Below are 19,105 nucleotides of genomic sequence, written 5' to 3'. Positions count from 1 at the left end.
ACTAAGTTCAGTGGATTTGTGGATAGTGACGAAGGATGTAGTAGGTTACAGAGAGACAGTGATACGATGCAGAAATGGGCTGAGAGGTGGCAAATGGAGTTTAATGTGGTCAAGTGTGAGGTGATACACTTTGGATGGAGTAATCAGAATGCAAAGTATTGGGCTAATGGTAAGATTCTTGGGAGTGCAGATGAGCAGAGAGATCTCGGTGTTCATGTGCACAGTTCCCTGAAAGGTGCCACCCAGATTGACAGGGTTTTTAGAAGTCATACAATGTTTTGTCCTTCATTAATAGAGGGATCGAGCTCCGGAACCAGGAGGCTATGCTGCAGCTGTACAAAGCTCTGGTGCAGCCATACTTGGAGTATTGTGTACAGTTCTGCTCACTGCATTATAAGAAGGAAGTGGAAGCTTTGGAAAGGGTGCAGAGGAGATTTACTAGGATGTTGTCTGGTATGGAAAGAATGTCTTACGAGGAAAGGCTGAGGGCCTTGAGGCGGCTCTCATTAGAGAGAAGAAGGTTGAGAGGTGACTTAATAGAGACATACAAGATAATCAGAGGGTTAGAGAGGGTGGCCAGGGAGAGCCTTTTTCCAAGTATGGGAACGGCAAACAAGAGGAGACACAACTTTAAAGTGAAGGGAGATATGTATAAGGCAGATGTCAGAGGTAGTTTCTTTACTCAGAGAGTAGTAAGGGTATGGAATACTTTCCTTGCAATGGTAGCAGTTTCGCCAAGTTTAAATGCATTTAAGTCGTCATTGGACAGGCATATGGACCTACATGGATAAGTGTAGGTGGGATGGGCTTCAGATTTGTATGACACGGTGGCGCAACTTTGAGGGCCGAAGGGCCTGTAATGCGCTGTAATGTTCTATGTTCTATGTTTTATGATCTATATTTACTGTACATAGTAAAGATAGTTTACCACAGGTTAAAAAGGAAACCAACAAAGGCGTAAGAGTAGTAATAAAAAGAATACCACAAGCGTTGCCATTCAAGTAAATTAGCTAAAATGTTTTAGGCTTTTTAGAAAAAGACACTGTATAACGACAGGATAAGGCAGTGAGTTTTCTTTAAGTGATAAAGGAACGTGGAAGCTCAAAAGCAAAAAAAATCGTGAAACTTGTCGAAGCTCCATTGAGAAAGAAGTGCCGGATCTCTTCAAAGAACTGACATGTGTAGTTAAGATTTCCAATAGTTTCTTTGTGAAGAAGATAAGTATTTAAGAGATACTGGACCAAGTGAGTGTTTGATGGTGAGAGGTGAGGCTATATACAACTCTGAAGGAATGTTTGCAGGAAATAAGTGGCAATCTGTGAGATTCATTGATGATAACAACAGTGATCCATTCTATCAAGAAAGGTTGGACAGTCCAATGAAATGTGGTGAAGCCCTATCGGAGCAATAGAGAAATTCTCAGTTCCAAAAATATGGTTTATCCTTGATAACACAGGACCACATTTGGGAGTGATGCCTACTGAGGTTGAAAAGCCAGTGGATATTCGGGAAACTGAAGTATTGCAAGAAGTTTATTCTGGGAATTTTTCTGACTGTGTGGTAACACTGTTAGAAGCCCTTAGGTTGAAGCAGGAAGAGAAATCACGGAATGAGGACGGGAAATTGTAGTTTAATATCAGAAACTATTCAATTAACTTGTTGAAAAAAGTAAAGAACATCTGGAGGTCAAGGCGTATTTTTTTAGTTTAGAGGAATTAGCTGAACTACAATAGGAAGATGAAAAACTAAAGTTATTGCTTCAAAAAGCATACACAGGAGAAGGAGCCGACTATATTCCAAAACATCACTTTTGTTAAACTGGAGAATAGTTCAGGAAATGGAGACGATCCCAGATTCGGGCGGAAGGGAAATGGGCAGAAATTCATCAAGTGGTAATATTGATGAGTTATATAAAAGAAGTTTCGCAAGTGCTACATGAGATTTGAGCTTATATCTAGATTTACTTCGCACTCATTATTTTTCAATAATATAGGATTTTTTTTAGTTCATTTAAAGTCAAAACGGAACATACCTCCAACCTATTAAAAAAATGTTTTTTTTTCTTCAAATGGAGTTGCGTTAATGGATTTCTTGATTCAAAGTGCATCTGCTCCCAGACCTCTTGGAGAGACCGACAACTGGACGGCTCGTTCTTTAGTCCTGTTCTCCATAAAATTCTGTATGTACAAAAGAGTGTATTTTTTTAAAAAAAAAACGTTTCTTTATTCAAATTTTGTAGATGCTTAGACGTGGTTGGCTGCAGAGTGTTTTTTTTTGTTTTTAATCACTGCATGAAAAGCTCTGTACTGGGTCACTTCAGCAGGTGTCATTCTTAAATCGATTGGCAGCTCAGTGTTTGCTTTTAAAATGTTTAAGTCTCTGATTTTAATTTTTTTTCTTTTGCATGCTTAACATTAGCTCTTTGAGGACTAAAGATCTTTTATCTTATTGAAAAGGTACTATTGTAAGCTTACTTCTTTTAGCTTAATAACATTGAGAGTGTAAAAGAGAGACAGAGTTAAATAGCCACCTGATTCAAAGACGTGATTTTATGGCAGCAACAGTGAGGAAGCTGTATGATTGTCAAGAATGTTAAGAAGGTCGTTCAGACGTCTCTTACGGTTATTTGTGTATCAAAGATATATTCAGTTTGAGTATTTTTTAAAAGGATAGTTTCTCAGTAGAACATAGAAGTGCCAGTCACATCTTCAGAATGAAGAATGAATCTTATGTTTGGTAGGGTTTGGAAAAATATGAAATAATAATTTTTCTAGAGGACTCTACTGTCAATGGTAGAGACAGGAATTTCTGAGCATGTGATCTTGAATGTGGGATAGCATGTTACTTTCCTGTTTCCAAATATAAATATGTCTCAAAATATTTCAAGCTTATTCTTAAAGGGAACTGTGAATACAATGGGTATTGTACAGGTTGATAGGAATTACATAGTTACAGAATAGATTAAGGCTTGATCGAGTGAATCTAAGATATTAGGTGAAGGACTAAAATAAAATCCTCGGAAGTATTCAACTCCGTTCATATGTCAAATAAGGGAAAGAATTAAAGGATAGGAGAGGTAAATTAATCGGTAAAGAGCTACGATAATATTCAGGGTTTCAAGTTCTTAGATCAATGGTGCGGAAAGGACTTGATCAAAAGGGATAGTTTTCAACAGTATTTGAACACACCAATATGCTATCAGGAAGTTTTGCTAATTTCATGAAGGGAGATTGGAAACTATTGGAAATGGAAGGGAGGAGGTGGAGGGATCTGAAGTGGCAAGTTGATCAGAAAGATAGATGAGAATTGTTTTGATTGTGAAAAGACGAAATTAATTACAACAAAGAGACCAGGACAAGCCAGAGAACGAAGCAACTCTGAGAATGAAACTGCATGTATTTCAACTAGGCAAAAGTGAGTAATGTAGATCAGGAGATCCCAGCATTTGCACGTATTTAAATGCATCACGTGTTACAGGTCAGGCTAAGGAACGCAGGACATGTTTTGATTTCGGCATCATAGCTCTCACAGAGTCGTTGCTGAACAATGGGCAGAATTAGCATTTCAATATGCCGAGTTTCAGACGCTAAAGCAAGAGTAGAAAAGAGGAAAAAGATTATGGGAAGTGTTTGGTTTGATTTAGAAAAAAAAAGAATTACAGGGGTAATTAGAGAATATATTGCTATAAAATCCTTCACTGCAAATATATCGGTTGACATTCGAAATGTAAAAAACATTATGGGATTGTTCTATAGACTTCCAATAGACAATGGAAAACTGAACAAGACATATGTGGACAGAACCCAGACATATATGTGTAAGACAATTTTAATTTGCAAATATTAACTGAGACTACCTTAGTGTTAAAAATTTCAATGGCGAAGCTTTTTTTTTAAATGAGAAGCTATTCGTTATCAATATGTGAATGGTCCTACTAGAGAGAGAGCAAAACTTGACCTCGCTTGAGTGATGAGACAGGACAAGTGCATGAAGTGATGGTAGGAGGATAATCTTGGTTTATTGATTATAGTTCTATTTCATTTTAAATCGTTATGAAAAAGCATAAGCCTTCCTTCAAAAATAAAGTTTTTCATTCGAGTAAGGCACATTTTTATGGCATGAGGGAAGAACTTGATTGCAATAGACTTCAATTAAAGGGATGACTTATAATTAGGAGGATTTAAAAGTCCGAGAAAAAGAGTTCAAAATCACTATATTTCTGTCAGAGTAAAGTGAAGGCTGTTAGAATTAAAGAAAAATGGATGAATAAAGATATTGAATTTCTTTCAAAAATAGTTCAGAATCATATTTTAGATATAAACAACTGGCTTCAAATCAATCACTGGAAAAGTATAAAGACTGCATTCTTAAGCGGGGGATTTTGAAAGCAAACACAGGGTATGAGATAATGTGGCAAATAACGTTAAGTATAAACCAAAGAGATTCTACACTTACGTTAAGGGCAAGAGATTAAAAAGAGAGAGAGAGAATAAAGCCCCATACAAATCAACGAGATCATCTTTATGTGCAACTTCAGCAGATAGGAGAGATATGAACTCGATATTTTGCATTAGCCCTTATTGTGGAGTAAGATATAGAAGATCGAGAACTCAAAGGAATAAGTATTGATATTTTGTAAACAATACACATTATAGAAAAGGACGTTGTGGATGTTTTGAAAAACATAAAGTTGGATAAATCTCTTGAAAATGATTTAGTGTAATACGGCACTTCATGGGATATTAGGGAAAAAATTGCATGACACCCTGCAGAAACTTTTGTATCATCAATAAATAAGGGTGAGATGTCAAATTATCGAAGAGTGGCTAATGTTTTGCTTCTGTTTATGAAGAGATCAAAGAAGAAGCCTGGGAAGTAAAGACATGTGAGTAAGATTTCGGTGATGGATACGTTCTTGTAAGTCATTCTGAAGAATACCACTTATACGCATTTGAAGAGGCAAGGAATTATTCACGATAGTCAGCATGATTTTGAGACAGAGACCGCCTGTCTCACAAAAGAAAAAACCTGAGTGCTTGCCCGAAGAACAGAATGATTAAAAACTATCACTTGATGAAGAAATTTGAACAATCACATATTCACGGGTATATGAATTGAGCAGAGCTTCATCCCGTTGGACCACTGTTGATTGAAAGGAAGGAGACAATGTAGGAAGCACATAGGTTATCCATAGGAGGAAATTTGGGAATAACGAAAAGTTCAAACCAACAGACAAAAGCTTCTTAAAAATTCGTCTAAACTGCATTAGGATGCATCTGATTTTTTTTTCAGGCATCTCAGATATGACAGGTAATTCAGAAACCTCAGTCAGTATTAAAACCAGCACCCTTAACATCTATTCCAATATTTGAGAAACGTTTTACAAATGTCATAATTTATTGCGTGGGAAACCTACCGAAAATAATAAGAAGGAATTAGTGTTTTCTGAGCGTCATAGATTTATCCACGGTATTTTCAGAGGCAACTCTACTGTGCAATATCTCGGCTAAATGGATTAAAGAAGAGTTACTCAGTTTTGTTCAGAGTTATGGACTACAGACAGACACAATGAATGAATGTTTTTATTAGAAATTGGTACGGAATTTTAATGGCGCACCACTGACTGACTTGATGAAAAGGTGCAGAAATTTTCAGTTGAAGGAGAAGTGCCCTTAGACACTTTCCAGCCTGAAAACTGTTAAGATTTGCCCCGGTGTTGGCCTCATCCAATTATGCAAAGCCGTTTAAGGTTGCTATTGATATATGCTCTATACACTTGTCATGCTGTACACTTGCAAGTTCAGAACACAGAAATAAAAAGATTGTGTACTTCTTCTAAAACACTGAATAATCATCAGCAAGTATATTTCATGAACTGCAAAGGAGATCTGGAATTTGACGTTGAAATTACAATACCTATATTGCCACTGATGTGTCTGAGATAATTGAATGTACTGATTGCAACCCCTTCCAGTTTTGGAAAATAAGAACAGGAAGTCCAGACTGTTTAAATGGAGTTTTGTTATTTCGGTCTTTCAACTTGAAAATTATACATGTGCCAGAACGAGAGAACACAATTCCTGATGTGTTGTTCTACTTATGATGAAACAAAATTGGTGGCAGGCTGAAACGATTTGCAGCCGTATTCGTTTCTTAATTGCATGAAAGTATGGACTGCTAAAAATACTGGAGAAAACAGGCTAAAAGTCAAATCTTAAATTGTGAAAGAACTTTGCATAAGATTCAAATGTCTTTCTGAACACTCAAATGCCTAAACGAGATGTTTCTTTTTTAATTCTGAATCATGACCAAATGCTTATAATATGAACATAGAGAAAGTAATTACTGGGTGTCCACAGCATATCTTAAGGAAAGATTTCTATAAAACAAAACTTTATCCTCGCTAGGAAACAATAGTAATTGCACATGGTTATACATTAGTTTGGAACTGTTTAATCATGAAACAATTGTAACTTAAAGGGAGAATTCCTTCTAACTTGCCACGCTGTGGTATAGATAGATATAAGAGAACATTATGTCAAGGATCAGCCATGAGTTCATTGAATGATGCAAAGCTTTGGGAAACTAACACATTTTTTCTTAAGTCAATGGATGTGTGCAGTTGTCCTATCAGGTGGTTCTGCCTTCAAGAGAATAGACCATCAATTCCTGCAAGAACTAACCTTTCTGGTTTGAATAATTACAAGCCCTCAGTCCATTTTATTACTTTTATCCATCGTAGGACAAAGAAAAGCAGTTCGAGCTATTTAAAGGAAGATCGTAGAGGTTTGTGGGTGTTGTTTGTGTGTAATTGTCAATTGATGTTCTTTATGTTACTTTTTCAGGAATGTAATTGGATTTTTTCTGTAGTGTTTGAACCAGAAGGTGACATACATTTGAAACAGTTCACTAACACGTAGCAAATTTCATTCTGTACTGCGTTTTTAATTCAAGGGAAGAGAAACGTGATGGGTGCGTGTAGCCTTGTATATTTTCTGAGTGTTGTGTTCCACTGATACAGAAAGATGACATTCAATTTTGAAAGTTAGCTAATTCGATTGATTCATTGCATTAGTCGACTCAAAGGAGTTATTTCTCAGTTCATCTCTGAATTTGTGCTGTCAAATTGCATAAACGAACGTCTTTGTGCAGCAACTCAATGTTTCAAAATGGTAAAAGCATTATTGTAATTCTTTTCTAAAAATATAAATGTTATGCTCCATACAAGTATATATTTGCTAGATATGGCCAGCAAAAAAAAAGATTTTGAAAAGTTTTCAACTTCTGCATCATGATCGTTTTCACTGCTGATGTTTTCTCTTAGAGCCTTTATCTATCTATATGTAATCTGTTTGTTAGTCAGTACGTTCAATAAGAAAATTACAGTAAATGCCACAAATGGGATTAAAGCAGTTTCTAACCTCAAAAATACAGTCATATGGGTAAAGCATGGAAGCTTTTTTTGACATAACATGACCATGGAAGATTATTAATTACTTCTGAAGTCTCGCTGACAAAATAGATTGAAAAATTTCGAAAGCACTCAAGCTACATTCAATACTTCTACTCACAGATGGAGTTTTAATGCTGAAATAGTTTCTTCGTTGTTTCTAACAACAAGTGGACAGAAACCGATATAAAGTAATACCACGTTTAAGCAGACAGAACAATCAATGGTAGGAAAAAGAAGTGCTAGATTAAGACAAAAAAATGGTGCATAGTTGAGGAAGGATTAAGAAAAGTAAAAAACCCTTATTTGCATGCTTTAGTACTTCGAATATTAAGAGAGATAAATCCGCTGATGCCATTACTATCAGGAAATGAATGATGAATCTCTTGAGCTCCCAGTGGCCTCGTGACCGCACCAAATTGTTAAATGATTAGCTGTAAGATAGAAGAAATCAAATTAGTAACTCACTTTTCAGCTTTCCAATGATTCCCCTTGACAAAAAAAAACGAAATCTGCTGTTTCCATTTGGATTAACAAATCTCTACGAACCAGGAGAACAATTCCATGTTTTACAAATACGCGGTTGAGTTGATAGTCCATTTTCAACATGGAGTTTAATGACGAACAAAAGACAGGCATTAAATCAGGAGTTTTCTACGATTCTGTTCGTTTTCAGAAGAATGATAAGTTCAATATTCCCCCTCATGATAGGTTGCTCGTTGAAAATGAGTTCTGAAAGAAGGAAATCAATGGACCTTTGTCCCATCTTACAACGATCCTACTGTACACTAAGATAATTTTTTTTGCTATCCACTACACCTCCAATTTGATGTCATCTGCAGATTCACGAACCATACCACCTGCATACATATCCAAATGATTTATTTCAGTGACCAAAAGCAATGATCCTTCTGGAGCACAACTGGTCACCAGTGTCTCGTCTGAAAAACTACCTTATGCATTTTACATTCGAGACAATTTTGAACGCAGCTGGCTACTTCTGCCTGTATTCCATGTGATATAACCCTTATTAACCAGTCTATGATGAGGTGCATTGTGGAATGCCTTGCTGAAATCCAATACAGATCACGTCCAGAACTCTGGCCTCATCAATCCTCTTCGATGCTTCTTCAAAACATCAAGCTAGTTCGTGAGGCACGGTTTTCTGCACAAAAGCTGTTGGAAGAAAGTACATAATTCGGAGGAATCCCGCGAAGACACGGGGAGAATGTGCAAAAAGTAGCCAAGGGTGAAATAGGTTTCAGACCTCTGGCATTGTGAGGGAACAGTGCCACCACATCGCCAGTGCAACAGTGTGCATTATCTATATGATGTACGACACTTTCTAAAAGCTCGTCTGCTGTCCAGGCGAATACTGTTCAATGGGATGTCCAGGTGGAGCGTTGATAGACATTGTCAACACCATGATGGACATCCACAGAATAATCGTAGCTTTGCATTGATTCTTCACTTATAAACGTGCCTCAAAACCATTCAACATTTTGGATTGGAAATGCATCGCTTTTTTTCAGTGCCATGGATCAAATTTCATCGGGACTGTAGTTTGGGAATATGTACAGCTCATCGACTGCACCCGCCTGAGGGGTAGCTCATTATCTTCTTCTGAAGTCCAAGTAAGTTCTACTGATAAGTGCATACCTAACCAACGACGTCCATGTCATAAGAGTTAGTAAAATAATAAACAAATAAAAGAATGTATCCTCAGATTGATGTCAGAAAAACCAGTCTGCACTTGTTTTGAAAAATCTTTGAAATTATCAACAGAAACGTTTGGACTTAGTTTGAAACCAGACAATTAACATATTTAACTTTAGCTAGCTTTTTAAAAAATATTTGTCTCTCCCTGGGGACTGCAGGAAGAGTTAACTTTTCCAGCGCTTCTGTTTTGTTTTTGTTCAGTGAACTGATCTGTTGCAAAGACTTTTATTTTAATCTTGAGGTAGCACTTCTCATGAACTCTCCTGTCCCCGCTTCGAACAAAACCATCCTATACTGTTTGGATTAAATGTCTATCTATAGCCATGGACATAACAACTACTGATCACTGCTCTCGATCCAGTTGAAATGACGCCTCAAATATTTGGGAACGTCATTTTTTTAAGTGGCAAATGTAATATCGATAAAAACTCACCTCAACTATTGAGCTAGCTGTGTGATAAAATATTTTGCCTGACACTTTGCTAATGTCTGGAATCGACGTTTCGGGCAAAAGCCCTTCATCAGGAATAAAGGCAGTGAGCCTGAAGCGTGGAGAGATAAGCTAGTGGAGGGTGGGGGTGGGGAGAAAGTAGCATAGAGTATAATGGGTGAGTGGGAGAGGGGATGAAGGTGTTAGGTCAGGGAGGAGAGGGTGGAGTGGATAGGTGGAAATGGAGATAGGCAGGTAGGACAAGTCCGGACAAGTCATGGGGACAGTGCTGAGCTGGAAGTTTAGAACTAGGGTGAGGTGAGGGAAGGGGAAATGAGGAAACTGTTGAAGTCCATATTGATGCCCTGAGGTTGAAGTGTTCCGAGGCGGAAGATGAGGCATTCTTCCTCCAGGCATCTGGTACTCTATGCTACTTTCTCCCCACCCCCACCCTCCTCTAGCTTATCTCTCCACGCTTCAGGCTCACTGCCTTTATTCCTAATGAAGGGCTTTTGCCTGAAACGTCGATTTCGAAGCTCCTTGGATGCTGCCTGAACTGAAGTGCTCTACCAGCACCACTAATCCAGAATCTGGTTTCCAGCATCTGCAGTCATTGTTTTTACCCCATTGCTAATGTGGTTTGATCTCTGGTAGTAATCAAGAAATAATGTCTGCGTTCTACGTGTTGCTACAGATGAATGAAGCACAATGTTCTACATGTTCCACGTCGTTGGTCGCGCCAGCCAGGATGATTGATATTGTGCTCAGCAAAGCGATTTGGAGCTCGTTGTCACAGTTGAACAGCACATTAGTCGAGACAGTTTGGGCAGTGTTAATGCAGGACACATCGCTACTTTTGCTGTTTGCTTACAACAATCAAATTAGCAATTCAATTCAGTTTCTAAACTAATTACTGGATAACTGAACAGCTCAATGCCACTTTTGTAAATTCAATGAATTGAGTAAAGTGGAAGGAAGAAAAGGCGATGGCACCACTTATGTTGAGAGGTGCACTCAGGTAAATTGTGAAGTGTTTGTATCCGTTTATGAATGATGTGGATGAGTAAATAATTGAGTAAATAATGAGTAAATTTGATTTAAAAAAAAGGAAGACTATTCTGTTCAATCGAGGCAGTTGGGTGTCTGGTTGGGAAAAATGGATATAATAATTTGGCAGACAGCATTGATGAGTGATATGCTTGATAGATGTCTAGTTGAAATGTGTAATATGCAGAGATAACGTGTGGGAGACACGTGGCAAATGAGCACGTTGACTATACCAATCAGTGTGAGTTTCAATTATGCTTTAATGCAATCAATGAGTTAAGCTTGTCAGACATACTTGAATGGCAAAGATGTATTTTTTTTTTCTTGAGTGGTATGTAATCGAGTGGCATGGAGATTAATATATTTGTAAGAGATTATTGAGTAGCTTGGCAAGTAATTGTTTAATTTGTGTGGTACTGATACTGAGTTGAGAACAAGGTTAATTTGAGTGTAGTTTTGTGACAGTGAATGATAATTAGTGATGCTTATTTCTTCAAAGTAGTGGTTTGTTGAATCATACAGTGATTGATTTTGGTAATCTTGGAACACAGATGATTGTGTCTGGCGTAATGCGGAATCGTGTGCAGCGATCTTGCTTGCATAGACAATGCTTATGTCAAAGACAGAAGTTGAATGGCCAGGTATATAGAAGAGGTCTTTTGGGAACTCCAAAGTTCCCTACATCTTAGGTGGTTGGAAATCATCGTTGGAATAGGTGTGCTATTTAGACCCAAAGTTTTAATAATCGATGAGGTTGCAAACTGCTCTGAGGCATTGAATTCATATTGTATCTGATTCATTGCCTGACATAGTTGACCAAGGGGATTCTAGTGAAATCTGGGTTTAGGTGGAGATGGGTGATAATTAGAGATTTATGGATGAACATATACATATGCAATGAGACAATGAGTTGGAGGCTTATATCCTTGCGGTGTGCCATGATATTCAATTAGTTCTCGGCTGATTTAACTTAAATGAATAAATATTCACAGCTCAACTTCTTTACTTTCATCTTTTTACTTCACAACATGAAATCTGCATTTGCCTTAAATTATAGACTACCAAATCTGAGTAATAGTCAAATAAATATTTCCTTACATACCTTAATAGAATTTACAGCATTCTGGAAATAAGATGGCACATAAAATATGCATTGCTCCACATGTAGCACTACTTTACAATATCCTGATGCCTAATTTCCTTATTACTGTATACTGTTGACTTTTCCTCGTATCAATTGATAATATTGCATTATCATTAATTGTACGTCCCTTTCTACATTCTAAAGTTTTATAATTAACACTCGAAATTTTGAGAATTTTTGGTCACAAAGCAAGCAGAGAATAAGTTGTCAGTATATCGCTAATAATTTCTAAGATAAAGCGATTACTTAAATGCCAAAGCCACATCAAACTCTCCTAAGCAGATGAACATGGAATCATTCTCTCAAACATTTGAAAGGAATTTTTCACAAATCTAAAGGACGTCTGCAAGATAATGATGTACATCTGCAAATGTGCATCACTAATGACCAAATAACAGAAGGATTTATGGTGGGATATCTATGTTGCCCATTATCACATTCTTTCACACTCCCTCAAGTTGATTATGACAAAGGTAGCAAATCAACTTATCATTTTAGCCAGCATTCCTTCCATGCCACAGAACATTTAACAATGACCTTGCATGTGAAAAATAGTAGCATTTCCCAAAAGAATGTTGCATGATTATACTAGCATTAGGCACTTTCCTATTTCTTTTTTTAAAACGTTACTTCAAGCGACACTGTCTTGTTTCATTCCTAATTTTTCATATCTCGATCTGTGTTAGAAGGTGACGACAAAATTAAGACACAATCAGGCGAGTACAGAGCATAAAGCTATGCTCTTGAGTGTGAAATACATAAGCGACACATCCTTTATGTTTTATTTGCATGATGAATTCGAAATTTTCAAAAGATCTACAGGAGCAACCCGCGAGTTTCACCACGTCGGCTGCAAAGAAGTACCTATTTCTGCAACACTTAGAAGCATAAAATTGTCAGTATTTGCACAACACGTGTTTTAGTTGATGACAGGCAGCCAATTACATCAATGATTTGCTTCAATATAATTTTTTGCACGTTTGGCTTTTTAGTGTTCATGTGTCATTGTATGTAAATATTGATGAGACATGAGATTTTCTCCATTTACATGAACATTACCAAATGAATGTCATAGAGTGATTTATGTTATGGAATTAGATTTACTTACTGAAATGAGTTTTGCTATTACAGACAAGGGATATTTAATCAGAATTTTAAGCTCCTCTCGAAATTTACGCTGGGCAATGGCATAGATGAAAGTGTTACTACAACAACTCATAGTCCGAAGTATATATCCACTTTGCTCAAGGATAGTAAACGGATCATTGAAATTTCCTTCTAAAAATTGTGTGTCGGTAAATTGCGAATAAACATACGATACAAAATTTACAAACCATAAGATTATAAAATTTCCTGATATGGCCAACAATAAAACCATTGATTTTTTTCGATTAACCATCTCTGGATCTTTGTCCTTCTTTGCACTGTTTATTCTGAGAAATGCTCTTCTGACTCGATTAGCTTTCACAATGTGCTTGATCGTCAGTACATTCAAGAGAAGTGTCAAACTAAATGGAAGAAATGGGGTAAAAATTGTTTCCAGCCAGAAAAATGTAATCCATATGGGTAAGGTATAAAAGCTGACTTTTACAGTACAGGACCACGGCATATTATTAACTATATCGCGAGGTATATATATAAAATAGAAAGGAACACTTTGTAAACTGCCCAAAATACAGATGGCTGTAATGACCACAATTGCTGCTTTTGGTGTGCAATATTTTGTGCGTAGTTTCTGACAACAGATAGCCACAAACCTGTCGAACGTGAAAGCCACGGTTAGCCACACAGAGCAGTGAAGGGAAGCAAAATTTAAGGTGAGAATAAGACGGCATGCTCGAGTATAACTGAATATTGAGTATGGAAAATATGAATCATTAATCTCGTAAAGTACTACATCAAATATCAGGTAACCAAGATCTGCTGCCGCCATGGCAAGAAGGTATTGGGTGATACATTTTGAAAGTTCACACCGTCCACGAGAGAGAATCAGAAGTGTCACCACGTTAGCTGCAAAACAGAATATAGGGAATTGAGCAGATTTTATTATACTGTAAGGAAAGGCAAATGCTTAAATCGACGTTAGTTTTGATGTTGAATTTGTGCACTGCTTCAATTTTCCTGATGTATCAACTGATATCATGATGAAATTAATTATTTCAGCTAGAATTTCCGATTTCATGACCTGAAGTATTAAGTTATGTTTACTCAATTAAACAAAAAGGAATTCACCAGAATTTGAGTTTTAGAACATTGTGCAAAAGTGGATTGCAGCTGCTGGAAACCAGAGTTTAGATCAGAGTGATGGTAGAAAAGTACAGCAGGTCAGGCAGCATCCAAGGAGCAGGAAAATCAACGTTTTCGGCAAAAGCTCTTCATCAGGAATAGAGGCAGGAAGCCTCCAGGGTGGAGAGATAAATGGGGGGGGGGGGTCTGAGGAGAAGGTAGCAAAGAAGACGATAGGTGGATGGGGTGGGGATGGAGATGATATGTCAGAGAGGAGGTTGGGGGTAGGTAGCAAAGAATACAGTAGGTGAATGATGATCAGGATGGAGGTGATAGGTTAGAGGGGAGGGTGGAGTGGATAGGTGGGAAGTAGGACAGGTAGGAAGGTCATGAGGACAGTGCTTAGCTGGAAGGTTTGAACTGAGGTAAGGTGGGGGGAAGGAGGAATCTGGTGAAATCCACATTGATGCCCTGGGGTTGAAGTGTTCTGAGGTGGCAGATGAGGCGTTTTTCCTCCAGGCATCGCGTGATGAGGGAGCGGTGGTGGAGGGGGCCCAGGACCTGCATGTCCTCGGCAGAGTGGGAGGGGGAATTGAAATGTTGGACAACGGATTGATGGGGCTGATTGATGCGGGTGTCCTGGAGATTTCCCTGAAGCATACTGCGAGGAGGCATCCAGTCTCCCCAATGTAGAGGAGACCGCATCAGGAGCAACAGATACAACAAATGATATTGGTGGATGTGCAGGTCAAACTTTGATCGATGTGGAAGGTTCCTTTGGGGCCTTGGATGGTCGTGAGGGAGGAGGAGTGGGCGCATGGTTTGCAATTCCTACGGTGGCAGGAGAGCGTGCCAGGACAGGAGGGTGGTTTGTTGGGGGGCGTGGACCTGATCAGGTAGTCACGGAGGGAATGGTCTTCGCAGAAAGCAGAGAGGGGTGAGGAGGGAAATATATCTCTGATGGTGGGGTCTGTTTTGAGGTGGTGGAAATGTCGGCGGATGATATGGATGATGTGAAGGTTGGTAGGGTGGAAAGTGAGGACCAGGGGATCCTGTTCTTGTTATGGTTGGGGTTTTTTTTAAGAACATTGTGTCAGCTTTGACAGAGTCTTTTTAGCATGTGCTTGTGTTTGAATGCTGTGTCTGATAGAATTTGCACACGAGAAAGGATGCGAAGGCAAAAGCGATTTTCCAAAACATGCAAAATTCAAATGGGAGTGCATCCCAAATTCGAAAAGGATATTCATTTGTTTTTCAATTCAGTCCAGTTAATATCTGATTTAACAGTCGACATTTAAAATGAAAATGAAAGTAGTAGATGATAAATTAGTAAAAGTAGTAGATAAATTAGCCAAAGTAGTAGATGATAAATTGTAAGCTTGTTGGAAGAAATAATGCTTAGTTTCCTCGTAAAATCGGAATCGAACATGATAGATGAATGCTTTCACTTACAAAAAACACCGGCACACAGATGATTGATGGAGAAATGCATTCGGAGGTAAATTGCCAAACGGAAGAAGTACTAATAAAGAAAACGTGTGGAAAAACTATTCAGAGAAATGGCGAGGAAATGTTTCAGATAATATGGCAATCACTTGTTTGGAAATCAGAAAAGGTGTGAAACAGCTTTACAAACTGTGGTAAAATTGAATTTAAAAGTGATAGCAAGAACGAAATATTATCCCTATTGCAAAACAGTAAGCATGGTTAGCTTATTTTCTGTAATTAATGAAAGATTGCTGTATGATTGGATACGTGTCAGTTGGTCGCGATGTAATCATTATCACAGATACAGTGTAAGTAAATAAAAATCTGTCAATGAAATGATATCTAGTGGCATAAACTTGCAAACAGAATTTTAGTTAGAAACCCAATGGTCAATAGTCAACCACCTCTGTTAATCCCAAAAGGAGCTAAATGTGATTATGTTTACTAAAGTAAATGATGAAGGAAAATACAATAGATCATTTCAAGGATGCATTAATCAGATAGAGAAACGACTGGACCTATTTGTGTACTTCCAAATGCATTAGCTTTCATAAAGAAAATGTGAACGTTTCAAGCCAGATGAGCCAGCAACAAAGTAGAGGTGCAATTGTGTTTCAGAGAATACTAATCCTAACACCAGAATTGGATCTGTTGTTTCATACAAGTTAACTCAGAGTTGCAATGATACTAATATTAGTGACAAATATTAGGAAATGCTAACATTTTATTTCTGAAAATGAACAGTTCACCAGTAAGGGTACTAATTAAAACTTAAATTCATAAATCAAAATAAAATGCACTGCCTGACAAAATATTCCATTCAGAAAACATTCATTATATAAAACATTCTTATGATTTGCTTGATGATTTTACTATTATTCTGCCCAACAGACCAACATGAGCAAACGACATCATGGATAATTGGAGTGATAATCCATTTTTATGAGAAATAATTATGAATAAGAATTGATAATAAACAACTTACCAGGAACACCAACAATTGCCAGTATAGGATAGTAGACACTTTCTATATATATAATTACCGACGACCTCATGTTCACCTCGGATTGAAGTTTTTTGTTTCTATCTTGCACAAGGCAATCGTATTTATACCTAAGCAATCCCCAAATGACAACAATGACTTGTATTTCATTTAATTACGTTAAAACGTGTTCAATTGAAAAACGAACTTGCATTAAATATTGATCAATAAGAAAGAGATTTAAAGTTAAGAAACTCGGCAATGCAGCAGTCGTCTTAGCATTTCTCCCAACATATTTTTATCCAAAAAAGAAAGCAACGACACATGCTTGATTGCTAAAATTACAAACAAGATTGAAAGTAAGTGATTGTCCCAGTAAATGAAATTTTGGCTATTCTCACTTCCAATATATTGATGGACAAAGTTCCACTTCCACATCCGAAATCATATTATTGACTCATCTACAATATATCTATGATTTTTGTTAACTGTTTTTAGTGCATTCATGCAAGACGCCCGGCAGAATCATAGCTGGAATGCGTGATATCAAGCTGGAAGACAAACCCATGTCAGAAATTCTTTGACAATTCTTTACAATGTACAGTATTTTCTTCTATCTGATGAAAATACTCATTGTGCACACATTTATACATCTGAGAACATGCATGTTTTTTTTAAAATCTGCAATTATTTTGAAACTATGAAATAAATCCAACATTTGATGAAAATGAAAATCGAGTTTATAAAGTCAGCAGATAGAGACAAGCAAGCAATGAAATTGATGAATTGAAGCAATGACACGTGGAAGGTGCATCGTTATAGCTGAAAATAAAAGCGACATCCAAATATATAAGTTCAATTAATTGCAATTTTCTTGTCGTCTTTATTGCAAATACTTCAACAGCAGCATAATGCATTCATGTTGTCTTGGATCTGAAATCACAATCTTGCTTTTTTTAAATTTTAGGCTTATTAATCTCCAAAATGATGCAGTAGGTAAGATTCTATGAGGCTATAAAAAACAATATTGGTTAGACAATGTCGTGATTTTATGATTACATTCACGTACTGAAATGTGATAAGTTTGAGAACTAAAAGGAGGCAGTTATTCTTATTAAGACATTATGAAAGATTAGAATGAAATTTTTGCTTTCGATGCTTTGAAGAAATAATATTGCATAAAAGTGTCAATATGCTTCATTAAAATAAGACGATAGCAAAATGAATGCAAACTTTTCGTTGTTTAAAATGGAGAAGAAACAGGGTATTTTGCACGAGACCAATACTGTTACAATCACAGCTTATGCCAATACACGTCACCTTCAATTACAGATTATGAACTTGAGTGAAACTTTTTTTTTCATTATTCCTTAAAATGGCACTTAGTCTCAGAAACATATTCGCATAATACTGAAGGGGACAGAATAAAATGGAAAAACCGCACTTTCACATGACTCATGACATTATTCGAAACAGTTCCAGTTAAACTACAACATGATCAAAACATCTTGACTTTCAAAATACTGACTCTTCCCTCATTTTCGAAGGAAATGCAAACTGCAGTACACATGACTATCAGATTGAAATATTCACATATCTGTTCTCCAATTCAATCAATTGCAAATTTCTAGCAAAAGATTTCAATTTACAAAGGACGTATACTAAACTGTCCTGTTGATATGCTCTGTTTCCTGAACTTGTAATACTTTCTGTGAGTACGTAACATGACTTTTATTCTCAACAGTGATTCATCCTGCACTGATTTTTGTTTTAAATTTTAATTGTAGATTTTCTAAACTTTGAACAAAGGTACTTATCTTCAATCTGTATTCATTACCGGACATAAATCAGATATTTAAATTATATATAATTATCTGCGGAGGTCATGGCCTCGTGGTATTAGGGCTAGACTATTAATACAAACATTTAGTGCATGTGGGGACACAGGTTCAAAAACACCCATATCAGATGGCAATAAAAAATAAACAATATGGAGTTCAGAATCTATTGATGTCCAAGTCGAAAATTCATATATGGTTCACTCATGTTCATGGTAGGAAATATGCTGTGTTTAGTGGTCTGATTTGCATGTGAGTCCAGACCCAGAGAAATGTGATTAACTGTGAATTGCCTTCAGAAATGGCCTAGCAAGCCAGTCAGATGTACCAATCACTCTGAGTCTCAAAGAAATGAAACTAGACTGATCATCTGGCATCTCACCAGGCATTGCATTAGACAACAGCAGAAACAAACCTGCAAAGTCCTTGCTCATATTTGAGTGCTAGTGCGAAAATTGGTAATGATGTCTCACAGACCAATCGAGCAACAACTTGGTATAAGTGTCCTCACACAATCGTGCCTTACAGCCAACGTTGCAGACATGATGATTTCTATTCCTGGATATGTCCTGTCTCATTGGTCAGATGGATCCTGCCGACGTGGCGCAACAGAGACTAATCACCTGAAGGGAAGTGCCCTGGGGAGTCATCAACATTGAATCTGGACCACAAAAACTTTCATATCTTGAGGGTAACATGCTCAAGGAAACAGCCTACTGTTTACAACATATTGTCTTCATTCAGTCGATGACTTGGTATTGCTCGATGTTGGACAACACTT

Source organism: Chiloscyllium punctatum, chromosome 30, assembly GCF_047496795.1.
Source record: "Chiloscyllium punctatum isolate Juve2018m chromosome 30, sChiPun1.3, whole genome shotgun sequence".
NCBI classification, from domain to species: Eukaryota; Metazoa; Chordata; class Chondrichthyes; order Orectolobiformes; family Hemiscylliidae; genus Chiloscyllium; species Chiloscyllium punctatum.
The sequence above is the reverse complement of the archived record's forward strand: the minus strand, read 5'-3'. Positions refer to the sequence as shown.